We start from the raw sequence: 13308 nt of genomic DNA on the forward strand, positions 1-13308 counted from the left end.
CTCTAAGCTATTATGCACATGTGAGATATTCTTCTTTTTCTTCTCCACATCCTCTTCCTCAGAACTCTTGTCGACTGGCTTCCATTTCCTAACCAACTTTATTTTCTTCTTGGGAGGACTAGCAGAAGTGACTTCTTCTACTTTTATATTCTCTACCTTTAATTTCCTTTTCAATGGTGAGTGAATTGCAAGGATCTCAAAGGTTTTCCTACCCCTCATTGGCAAAGGATGAAGAAATTTATCAAACTTGTACCTCACCCTGCTTACAAGTGTCATTTCTCTATCCATCAAAGTGACTCTTCTTGCATGGGTAGCACAAATGAAGCTACCATTTCTAAATTCTATAAAAAATTCTTCACAAGCTTCTTGTAAACATGTCACTGCACTGCTCTGCCATCTACAATGTCCCTACACTTTGATACTATCACTTACTTTTCTTAAAATTCTTACGAATGGTTCCCTAGGGATGAGAAGATGCATAGACTCTTGTGCTTGCCTTATCTCCACAAACAATCTCTTGTGTTTCTGAAGGAAAGTTCTTACCTTGGATTTATTAATTCTCCCCTTTACTGGTTTCTTCTCTAATGGTTACTTAGATGTTATTGTCTCAGCTTGAGTTTGAGGTTTTGGCTCCTTACTGTTTTGGAAGAGAGGGATCAAGGTAAACTATCCGCACAGTCTGTTTCGTATGAGCCATACTTGCTCTCCACGGGGGAGCGATAGTGTCAATTTAACTTGATGATTAGTATCGCGTTGTCGACAAAATCGTGTCTATCGTGCTAACCGAGTGAGGAGGAAAAACTAGCCATCCACCGAGTGATAGAAGAAATCCAGTTCAAGTGGATGGTTAGTATCGTGCCGTCGAAGGAATGGGGCTTGCCGCCCACCGATGCAAGAAGGTGCTTGCCATCCACGGAGCAAAAAGATAAATTCTAAAATAAAGAAAATAGCTCTCGCGCCATCAATGGAACCTGACAAAAAAGAAGAAGAATATTTTCTTCTTTTTATAGAGTGCAATATCATCATTAACGAAGATGACGTAGGCCCTACACGTGGCGATTCGGCATATAATTTGATGATGTCAGCCCTACACATGGCGTTTAAATGTACACTTTGATGGCGTAAGCCCTACACGTGGTGATTCAGCACACTTTGGTGATGTAGCCCTACACGTCGATCATACATGGATGACATCAGCCCTAATAATGTCTATATATAGTCATGCCTTGGTTAAATCTCATTTTTTTCTACTCATGGTGCGATAACGTCTTTTGGTTTCTTTCAGTCCCCCTTCCTTGCACCGTGGAAATCACTTTCGATCCCCCTTCACTCCGCACCATGGGAATTCAGTTCACTGCATGTAGTTTTAGTTCCATTTGGTCCTTCATCCCTCGTGCCATGGAAGGCAATTCGAGCATGGAGCAGCAAGTGGTTCACTATTATGATCCTGTTGAAGATTTAGATACACTTGAAGAGGTAACAGACAAGCCTAGTGCCATGGAAGGCAATTCAAGCATGGAGCAGCAAGTGGTTCACTATTATGATCCTGTTGAAGATTTCGATACACTTGAAGAGGTAACAGACAAGCCTAGTGCGAATGAAAATCTATTTGATTTGTTAAGGAGAGCTGGGCACGGTGAACGTCTTCCAGATGTTGAGCCAATATTCAATGTGCCCTTCAGTTTGGAACATATTATTAAGGACATGGCAAGCTTTATTTTAGGGGAAGAGTGGGAGGCATATAGTAAATTGGTAAGTATAGAAATTATAAATGAGGGATCATCACATTATGTTCACATTTCCACATTTTTCCTCTCCTCATCTAAAAAGAAAAGCACATCAGGAAAGTGGGATGCCTATTCAGAAGATAAGAGGATAAAGAATTGTCTTGACAATTTCCCTCTGCACAAGAAAAATTGCAAGGTTCTTGACTACTACTTTGGGTTTGTTGCTTATCGAATTCTTTATGCAGACAAAGAGGACTACATAAAGGATGAACTAGAAGTTCAAAGGGTCAAAAGGTTTCACAAGCATCATTTATCACAGAGATTGAATCTGAAGATGAGGTTATGGACCTAGTTTTTGGTGATGAGGAGTTCCTTCTAAGCACAGGGTTTGATGTGGCAGAGTTTATGGCATCCACTATTATTGATAAGGGATCATCTATGCATGGAGAGCACTTAAAATCAAACTTCATCATCCCTGGACCGCCCTCATTTCTTATAAATGGCAAAAATTAGATCCTTCTCTCCCACATACAAAAGCTTTATAATTTAAGGAAGGATTATTGCCTCGCAATTATAGCAGATGGTTGTGAATCTACCAGAGGTATACTCGATGTGGATAATGAACATAAAGAGGAGTTTCTAAAGTTGGACACCAAGATGACAATGAACTGCATTGAATCCTCTAGAGCCATGTCATTGTGCTTTGACAAAGCTAAGGAGATCAAATCTTCTCTTCTCACAGAGCTTGAATTTCAAAGTCTTCAAGAGGAGTTGGGAATTATGGAAATGGGAAGAGAGCCCTTGCCCGAGCTTGATAAAGGAAATGAAGAAGGCTCCATTAACCTTTGGGATGCATCCAAGTTGGAAAAGTATGTGAACCAAAAGGTAATTTATTTGTTCTTAAATGAGTTTATGATATTAACTGAATTTATGTGAAATCCAAGTTCTTTGTCAATGGAGATAGAGCTTGATGATGCCGATGGTTTCCTTAGATGTCGAGGTGTTGCGCGTGCAAGAGCTAGTCAAGATGATACTCTTACACACTACATCCCATCTATTGACAAAGAAATATTTATTTTCTACCACAACAAATATTCTAGTGATGTTAAAATTCCACTTCCTAGACTCAAGTCACTATCTAGATATACGGGCTATTCTTTTATCCCTTACAATACACATAAGGTCATGCTTATAGAGAAGTGTGCTGCCATTCATATGTTTGGATATGTTACAGGATTTTGGCCTTCCAAAACTGAATACTTCCTCTGCTATGCTAGCTATGCTCTAGGTGCCGGACTAGAAGATGTAAATGCACTCAAGGGTTATAGTCGCAAAAAGAAGTTTTTGTGCTATAGAGGAAAAATTCGTACTGAAGAGGAAGAGTAAGTAGAGAAGAGAATCGAGAGTAACTAATTATCTTATCATTGTAGATATTTTGTTACATATTTTATGTAATGAAATGATGCGATTAAGTTTTAATTGCAAGTCTATATTAAACAAAAATGCTTACAACACTCTTCAAAATGTTGTCTACTTGTTATGGCATGTTCTTATTTGTTTGGTATACAAAATGTTGTCTAATTGTTATGGCATGTTCTTATTTGTTTGGTATACAAAATTTCGTTACACGAAATCCAAATTCTTCCTTATTGTCTTCTTGAAGATCCCCATTCTGCATGATGTGTTGGTCCTATGTAACTTTCCACTTTAGTGATTTGTAAAATAGTTGAACATTTCCTTAGGGTAATTTGTACGAGTCTTCCCTCCTCCATGTCGGGTGTTTTTGAAATATACTCCTCTAGCTTGATAGTGAGATTTTTCCACTCCTTGGGTTCTCCATATATCAAGAGAACCATATTTGTTCATGAAGTATGCACAATGAGCATACAAAATGCGCTGCAAAAGAAAACAAGACCAATTTAGAAGCCATTATTCATAATCATTTCAAATTGATGAGTAGAAAGAAACTCTACATGTTAACACTATTACGAGCAAAATAGGTAACTAACGAGGGTTACCTAAAAAGATTCTCTCCCAAAATGTGTGAAATCTAAAAAATGGCTTAAAAACATAGTTTTTTGAAAACACATCTAGAATTCCATGTATAAATTTAAAAATTACATGAATTTTGCTATTTTTTCAAGATTGAGAACACGTGTGACCTTCATAGATTTATAAACTACTGTTGTTTGTGACATAAAAATAAACTTGACTGACATAGAAGTCTACATAACTTAAAGAAATATTAATATTTTTTAAATAAAAAATTATTTTATTAATTTCATGAATGCAAGACACTTTTTTAGACGGACTTTCTTGGGACAAATTCTACCACTAGGCATAAATATGCACAGCACTCAAAAAATATTAGAATACATAACAATATAAGCTCTATAATTTATGAAAAATTCTACAAATATCCTTGAGTCTATTTCTAGACCCAAATAGCAAAGCCTTTAGTATATACTTACCTTGACAGTTTGCATGACATAATTATTTGCTCTATTATTTATAAGCAGATAGTGGGCATGATATACAACCAATGCTAAGAGTTTAAAGAGGTCAACTTATAGGTGTGCAAAGGTAGACTTCTATTCATATATATATGTAGACGATGGTAACTATGGAGGCTTTGAGTAAACCTAACATGTTAAAAGAGTAGAAAATTGAAATATTTTTTTGGGAGGATCATTTTAGAGGCAGACATCATATAGTCTATGGGTGTAAATTTTAACCCACATACTCATTTGGTTTCATGAAGGAAATTATTTTTATGCAATATGGATAAGGGTGGCGGGAAGAAATTGTAGCCTATATCATGTACATATGTGGTGGTGGCAAAAACTCATAGTATGCATATGTTGATGTTTGATCCAGATAGCCATTATCATGAAGGTAGGTGATGGTATATCGAATGAGCTTTAGTCATAATTATCTAGAGTACATGTGAAGGATGTTGAGAGATGATATGTCTGAGGGTAGTGTAGAATGAACTCTAGTTATACTTATTTGGAGGACATGCGAAGGATGCAATCTTCGCTCGTGACATTGTCTTTGTGTACAAAGAGAAAAGAGAGGAGCTTAGGGCTTCTAGAATGGTGGTAGAGAAGATCTTGGAGCTTTCATGATGACGGTAGATTCAAAGCTCCCTATGCTAGAGAGCATACTACTGCACATAGACATGGCAGAGTCCAGGCTCACATGCACTCCCCTCCTCGACATAGATGGTCCCACCATGTGTATTTGCTTATAGTTCCTCAGCTTTAAAATTGAATTATAGAACAAAAATCAAGATTAGCGAATCAATCCAGTCGTGGTTTTCCAAGACATCTGGATTGCTTGCACATCTGGATTAAAACCAACGGATTACAGGTATCATGGATTATCTCATCTAGCTCTTCTGCCGTCATGAATTTTTGGAATCTACTATGTAGCGATATTATTTATGATACAAAGGTTACATGGTTACATAGACAAGCATTGTTTTTAGTGACCTCCTCTCAAATTTATAGTCAAAGGTTGCGACCATATGTGTTTTTCAGGTCCTTATTCCTAAACCTATATTCTACCTATATCACCTTATCCTAGGCATATTTTTTCTTTAATTCTATGATTTATAATATTTTTTAACTTTTTTTGAGATTTTAGTGTCTACTATCTACTATTTGGAATGAGCTTTTATAGATTTATTGGTAATAAAAATAAAAATAATTCTCATAAAAAATATAAAAATGTTTCAAAGTTGAGAAAAATAGCTCCCTAAAAGTTAATGTTTTACATCAAAGTTGATGCAAAACATCAACTCTACCACAAACATCAACTTTTTTATAAAACTTGATGTTTACATCAACTTTGATGCAAACATCAAGTTTTGTGGAAAGTTGATGTTTTGCATAACATTGATATAAAACATCAAGTATGTAAAAAAGTTGATGTTTTGCATATAAAGAGTTAATGTTTTACATCAACTTGATGCAAAATATCAAATTTTTATAAAAGTTGATGTTTTGATGAAAAACATCAACTCTTAGCTGAGAAGTTTTTTCTCAGCATTAAGTTGGCCGCAAATGTTGTAGCCAAAACATCCTTACCATGTGTAGTAACCAATAGGATTCAAACCTAAGTCCTTGCCTGATATTTTACAAAAACGTATTTTGGAAAGTATAAACTTTTGTTTCTTAAAGCGAGATTTTTCATGCTTTCTAAACTCGTTTAATAACTAAAATTACCATTTAACCCCCTTTTTATCACATCAAGGACACATCTTCTTTAAAAATGAGTGCGTAATTATTTTTCAAAATTAGATAACTTTTAAATAGCTTATTCATGGTGTTTTAAAATTCATCTGTACGTAACGAACTCTTTTTTAAAAAGCATATATTATCAATTAAGAGATTGTGATACTCAAGAGCTTCAAAATGGATTTTAATACTACTCTCATTATAAGAGCCAAAATAGGGTGTAAGATTCCTCCTCAACCGGAATAATGAATAGGCTCTACTTCAATCCCCTGTAATCATTTCTTATTTTTGAATACAAGAAAATATTATTTTCCTTGTTTTTGCCTAGTGAGATAAAAATTTTAGAGAGTGGTAATTCAATATTAAGATATTTTTGGATAAATAAATTCTCCTAATATCAAAAATATATTTTCTTGAAACAAAAAATCAAAATAAATTTTCCAAGGTGCATTAGGAATCAATTAAAAATGATTTAAAAGAACTTAGCCTAAGGGTCAAGATTTTTTGAAATTTTTGGATTATGGTTCAATTAAGGTTCCTATGGGCCAATAAGATTAATCCAAGTGTTGGATGAGATAAATCCAATGAATAAAAGAAAATACCCAAAAATGAGTAAATACCCACATAAGATGAAGAGTTGACTGAGTACAAGGTTTATTAGTTAAAAACTATGAGATATTACTAAAAAAATTGAGATATTTTGGTATAATGATAAATTTTTGACACCTTGGTGGTAAGGAGGGGGGGAGACTTCAAGGAGGCACCGATTTCACACATGTGAATAAGTTTTAAATTCAAAAATATTAAGATATTTTTATCTCTCCTCTCTCCTGGATCAAATCAAATAAAAAAAGAAATAAACTGGTCCAAATCTTGTGCAAATTCAGCCAAACTGAAGCTAGAAAATTCTAGAACTTAGTTGGACTCAGTTAGTGACCTCCGTCACCTATAAATAGACCCTCATTCTTTTGTATTCTCATCTGTGAACTAGACCATGCCAGTATTACATTAAAATAAGTATATTTTCTATTATCCTTTAAAAATCCTCTACATTTTGGAGAGATTGGAGCTTCTCTCTCTCTTCAACCTTCCTTGGAGCTTTCCTCTCAACATACTAACCAATTGATTGGTTGGGGGCTTTGTCTAAGAATAGAGAAGCAAGAAAATCAAGAGGTAAGATGTGATTTTATGGTTTTTCTCTCATATTCTAAATGTTTTCACTTCTCAACCCCTCTCAAGCTTGAGAAGCATTCAAATGAATGGTTTTTCAATGCAAATGAAGCTCTCTAATGAATTCTAATGATTAATCACAAAAAGCTTATATTTATGTTTAATGTAAGATGTTTTTTTAAGTATATCTCTCTCCCCCCCAAAGAATGGCCATTCCTATGACCAATTCTCTATTCAAATGATGCTTCTCATGGAGCAATTCTTAATTCTAAAATCAAACTCTATGCTAGTTAAGCTAGAGGCTAAAGAAATAGCTTTTTAATGCTTTTATATTACATAAATTATGATAAACTTATGATTAGATCCATAAATTGGATTTAGATTTATTGATAGTTAATCTATCATAACTGTATTACTAAGTTTTATTCTTTTCAAAATTATTAAAAATTATCAATAATAGCAGTGGAGCTATGGTAAAATTTTTAAAAATTAATACATAAATCATTTTTATGCATAATGTGAAAAGAGGACTTCCTACCATATTCTAGGATTAGTCATCCTATGTTAAAAGCATAATTCTTATCATATCCATGGAAAATTAATTTTTAATGTTTATGCATTAATAGTTAATTAGAGAAAAAGAGAAATTTTTAGTAATTTCATTTTTATGATAAAAGAGGAATTCCCATGTTAATAGACATCCATGTATTTTCAATGGAGAAAGAGAAAAATAGGTATATTAAAATAATGAATATTTTTATTTAAAATTAAAGAGAAATTTTAGTTAAATTTATTTTTTTACATGAATAAATTTAAATGATGAAAGAGGAATTTTCATCATATTTGGAATTCAATCATTTAAATGAGAAAAGTGAAATTCTTAGTATAATGGAATTAATGGATATTTTTATTTAATTTTAAGAGAAATTTTAGTTAAATTTATTTTTATGCATAAGAAAAATTTAAATGATAAAAGAGGAATTCCCATCATATTTGGAATTCAATCATTTAAATGGTAAAAGTAGAATTCTTGGTATATTTGGAATATTGAATATTTTTATTTAATTTAAAGAGAAATTTTAGATAGATTTATTTTATAATAAAAGAGGAATTCCCATGACATTTAGATTGCACTCATTAAATGAAAAAAAGAGAAATTTTAAGCTTATTTAATTTAAAAAAAGATATTGGTATTTAGTTAAAAGAAAAATTTTATGATATTTAAGAAAAGAAAGATTTGAATTAATTTTTGGTATCAAAAAATGAATTTTCACCATAATTCTACCTAGGGAACTAAGGTTGAGAAATTAAGTGGTAGAAAGAATATTTTTAGATATTTTATTTGGTTAAATCACTAAATTGGTATTTACCCAAAAATAGATGTTTATCTGAAGAAAATGATTTTGGTTAGACTACGAGAGGGACGGACAGTAAACCTACTTGTCCATCTCTCGATTTGAATCAAGCAAAAACTTCGTGTGACCAATTCGAGTTCCTAAATACAAAGAATAGACTACCCATTGAACTAAACTAGTTTTCCTTTGATCGAAATCACCAAGAATCTAGTTGGACAATCAGTCAAATGATGGGTAGATTACCCTGATGAGAAATCAAGGATTCTCATTATGAAATTGGGAATTAAGGAAAAAGGGGTTTTGTGGAACCAATCTCAAACTCGGAATTTTACTTGCATTCAAACCTCTGTTTTTCATTTAAAGGACTGTTTTATGCTAGAATGCTGGATGAAGCATTTGGCATGTGTTTTACTAAGAGGAGGTTGTCGTGAGGGACGTCGCTCGTGGCAAAGCCTACCGAGGTCTTGAACAGCCTCGGTACGGTTAAAATGGTGCGCTTCTAGTACGATGGGCGAGGACCGACAAAGCAGTCCCTGAGTGAAGTGCTAGGACACCTAAGGAGGATCTTAGAGGGTTCTGATTCTGACGAGGTGATGCATGGGCTCGCGGTTGTTAGGACACCCATGCGTACATCGAGGAAGATTCGGATGGACTAAAAAGAATGACTTTTGTGAATCAAATTTTTTGATACTGGCCAGCTGGTCTCTTCAACCCAGAGGACACATTTTGTAATACAATGGACTCAGAATTTTGGAGGATAATGATCAGTAATATTATGATTTTCATTGAAGGATTGTTTTAAAGATAGTCGAATCTATTATAAATGGCAACTTCATATTGGTGGGTGTGTACGTGGTATGCCTACTTTAAATTTTGCTTGAAAGCCGGCTAGGGGGCCTCGGAACTCTTTTCCTCGGTACCTGGGAAAACATAACCAAATCTTTATAAAGGAATCCCACCAATACAGTGGTTGAGTGGTTGGCTAACCCATGGGCCCCGGTTGGATCAGGGGATTCGTGTGAAATAATTAAGATACGATTAGTTATGTTAGTTAAATTAAGTCCTGAAAAGACCCTTGTTCTGTGGGAGGGAATCAGCGGGCTGTGCCTCATTAAAGAAGGAAAAAGCGGTGATTCTATGGACCAAGTGCAAGTCTCTTCTTTGATCTGAACATGTGACTTCAGGTTCGATTGGATCAGTTTAACTAGTTAAGACTTTGACTCGTTGGATTAATTCCCCTGTTGTTAGAAGATTTTCCCATGGCGAATTTCCCGTGCCTTCCCGACGAGGGAAGTTTTTTCGGGCTTGATTTCGGAGGAGCCGCTGGGCTAATCTCTTGTCCAGACATCCGCGGGCGAGGCCCCTTGAGTGTGGATCCTTGCCATGCACGAGAGGTTGACGTTGCTTCTGCTGCCAGCGCCCTCGGAGGGGCACCGCAGAGGGGGCGGGGGTCTCACAGCTGGTATCAGAGCTTTGTTGAAAGCTAATAAGGAGAAATGAACATAATAGAGTGCCAGTTCAGAGTCCTACCCTTGGGAGTCTATGATGGAATCCTTGGAATGGATTGGCTCCGTAAGAATCAAGCTGATATTCATTGTCACAAAGGAACCATCTCTTTCCTTGACCTTAACGGGAATAAAGTTCAAGGAACTAGAATTTCCGGATCCCCAGTGCTACAATTAGTCAAGGCTTCCAAATTATTAAAAGGGCTCAGAAAGAGGCAAGCTGTTTATGTCGTTAAGATGAATCTAGTAGACATAAAACACAAGGCTAAAGAACTAGAGTAGTTAAGTGAGTATGCAGATGTGTTTCCTGAAGAGCTGATTGAGATGCCTCCATCTCGCAAAGTAGATCATGAGATCGAGTTAACCCCCAAAGCTCAAACACAGTGGCCCAGCGTGCATACAAAATGCCAGTCCTTGAAGCCATAGAACTTAAGGAGCAGTTAAGATAACTATTAGAGTAGGGATTCGTCAGACCCAGTGTCTCACCTTGGGGTGCGCCCATTCTCTTTCAAAAGAAGAAAGATGGAATGTTAAGACTCTGTATTGACCACAGAGGATTGAATCAATTCACACTTAAGAATAAGTATCCTATTTCTAGGATTGATGAACTTCTCGATCGATTAAGTGGGACCCAAATGTTCACAAAGATAGATCTTAAATCCGGGTACTACTAGATAAGAATCCGGGTACTACTAGATCAGAATCAAGGAACATGGGCCCATGGTTGTGCCCATGCAATCTTCCATTCCTATTTCAAAGACCTCATGCCTTCATCACTGGCATGTGTGCTTGATGCTTTGATCGATCTGCCCAACATGGCCAACTGCACGGCACTTTATGACATTGGAGGTCGAAGAGAGAGGAGAGCTCGCATGGCGGTGCTACAAAGTGTTCGTCATTCCTATATAGTTAACAAGAAGAGGAACTCTGTGGATGCTTTGGCTGCTCGACGGGCTATTGTGGCAGCCATAAGTAGCTCCCAAATGAAGGGTAAGGTGAGTGTCACATCTCGCATCCTTCCATAGCACCACACGCACTTAGAGTTGGGTCTATTAGACAACAAAGTTTAGATGCCAATGAGGTTGGTGCTTTGTGGGCGAGTAGTGGTCATGTAGCTAGGATCGCCTACTAGATGAAACCACTAGAACCTTGATAGAAAGTTTTTGGGAGGAGAATCGTCGTGCCTCGCCAGTTTTCAAGAGAAAGATTTGCATAAGAGAGTGACAAGAGGAGTGTTCATTGAGCACGGTGCTTGCTTTTTTGAAATACCCCAAACTGAGTTGTATTCTCAGTTTGTGGCTTTGTATCCAAAGCTTAAAATTGGGCAAAGGTCGTTTGAGGGGTGTAAGCCTTGGTTTGTGAGGTACTCACATCAGTGTGACACATGTTGTTATCGGCTACCATATTCCGATTATGACCAAAGCATGTGGGGGTGGGTCCCCCCACATGCTTGCAAAGTTTGGTCCCCACCATCGGAGCATGTTTGGGTATGACGGTATTGGAAAGGCCCGGATTTTCCATGGCCTCTTAAGCACCAAGAGACTTGAAAAATTTGCACTGGGCGCATGCTTGCAAAGTTTGGTCCCTATTGGAGCATGTTTGGGTACGATGGTATGGGGAAGGCCCGGATTTTCCATGGCCTCTTAAGCAGCAAGAGACTTGAAAAATCCACACTGGCCGGTAATTACCAATCCAAACATGCTCTAATTGCGACCAAACTCTGCAAACATGTGGGGGTGGGCCCCTCCCACATGCTTGCAAAGTTTGGTTCCCACCAGAGCATGTTTGGGTACGATGGTATGGGGAAGGCCCAGATTTTCCATGGCCTCTTAAGCACCAAGAGACTTGAAAAATCCACACTGGGCGCTAATTACCAATCCAAACATGCTCCGATTATGACCAAACTTTGCATACATGTGGGGGTGGGCTCCCCCCACATGCTTGCAAAGTTTGGTTCCCATCGAGGCATGTTTGGGTATGATGGTATGGGGAAGGCCCAGATTTTCCATGGCCTCTTAAGCACCAAGAGACTTGAAAAATCCACACTGGGCACTAATTACTAACCCAAACATGCTCCGATCATGACCAAACTTTGCAAGCATGTGGGGGTGGGCTCCCCCCCACATGCTTGCAAAGTTTGGTTCCCCCATCGGAGCATGCTTAGGTACGATGGCATGGAGATTTTCAACAAACAATATGATAGCCAAAGTGTTAAAAAATTTAAAAAAATCAAGAACATCAACTAAAATGTAGTGATACTTAATAATGAAAAAACTCATAATTATATAAACATCAAATAAGTACATCAGAATAAAAATGAGCTATCCCCAGCTAGTCTAAGGTTAGTCATAAATCTAAGTACAATAATGTAAGTGAGCTAACCCATCTAGTTTGAGTTTAGTCACTATCAATGGCAACCCAATCAAAATTGTCATCTCTAACTGCTGGTGGTCGACGTACGCGTCGAGGGCTGCTGTGCACGTCGAGGAGGCTGTGCCGGCTGCGGGGGGTCATCGAATATCTGCGGGGAGGTTTGCATCAAAGGCAGGATCATGAGCTGGTGCCGGTGTACTCAAGAGCTCACGAGTCCCATAAGCTGCTATAGCCCTCTCCCTCTCTCTACGTCGTGCTACTGCAAGACGTCTCTGTCTCTGTAAACCCAAAATCTATAATCAACAATGGTATGTGTCTGCCACTCTGCTCGTGTAAGCTCCTATGCTGTAAGGACACGTTGCTCATGAGAAGCAGCACTGCTGCTAGCACCATCACTCGAGGTGCCACTAGGACCAACACCACCCACACGCTCGTATGCTATGATCTGGCTCTCGTGAAGGACTCTCTGGTATGCATCAAACTCATGTGCACTCCACTCAATCTCTGGAGGCACCTCAGGCTCCTGATCTCTGTCATCGGTGGTGTCGAGTCCCAAGTCAGTAGTAGGTGAGGTAAAATCAAGAGGCCTGCTAGTCCTAGCATCTACTCGAGTGAAGTCTGGGTGAAGATTATCAATGCCCAAAACTCTCTATGTCGCTAGGTCGACGCGTGCACGGCAAGAGGGACATGCTGAGAAGCGTACTAGCTCCTGGGTGATGCAAGACAAATGGAAAAAATGTCCACATCCCAGAGCATATCCACCCCAGTACTGTCATCTCTATACCTCGAACGAGATATGTGGACGGTGGAGATTGCATCTCTTTACCTCGAACGAGGTATTTCAATGGTCAAGATTTTATTTCAATATCTCGTTTGAGATATGTGGACGGTGGAGATTGCATCTCTATACCTTAAACGAGGTATTTCAATGAATGGT

Source organism: Cibotium barometz, chromosome 54 (assembly GCF_041138505.1).
Source record: "Cibotium barometz isolate CiBa-2024 chromosome 54, ASM4113850v1, whole genome shotgun sequence".
NCBI classification, from domain to species: domain Eukaryota; kingdom Viridiplantae; phylum Streptophyta; class Polypodiopsida; order Cyatheales; family Cibotiaceae; genus Cibotium; species Cibotium barometz.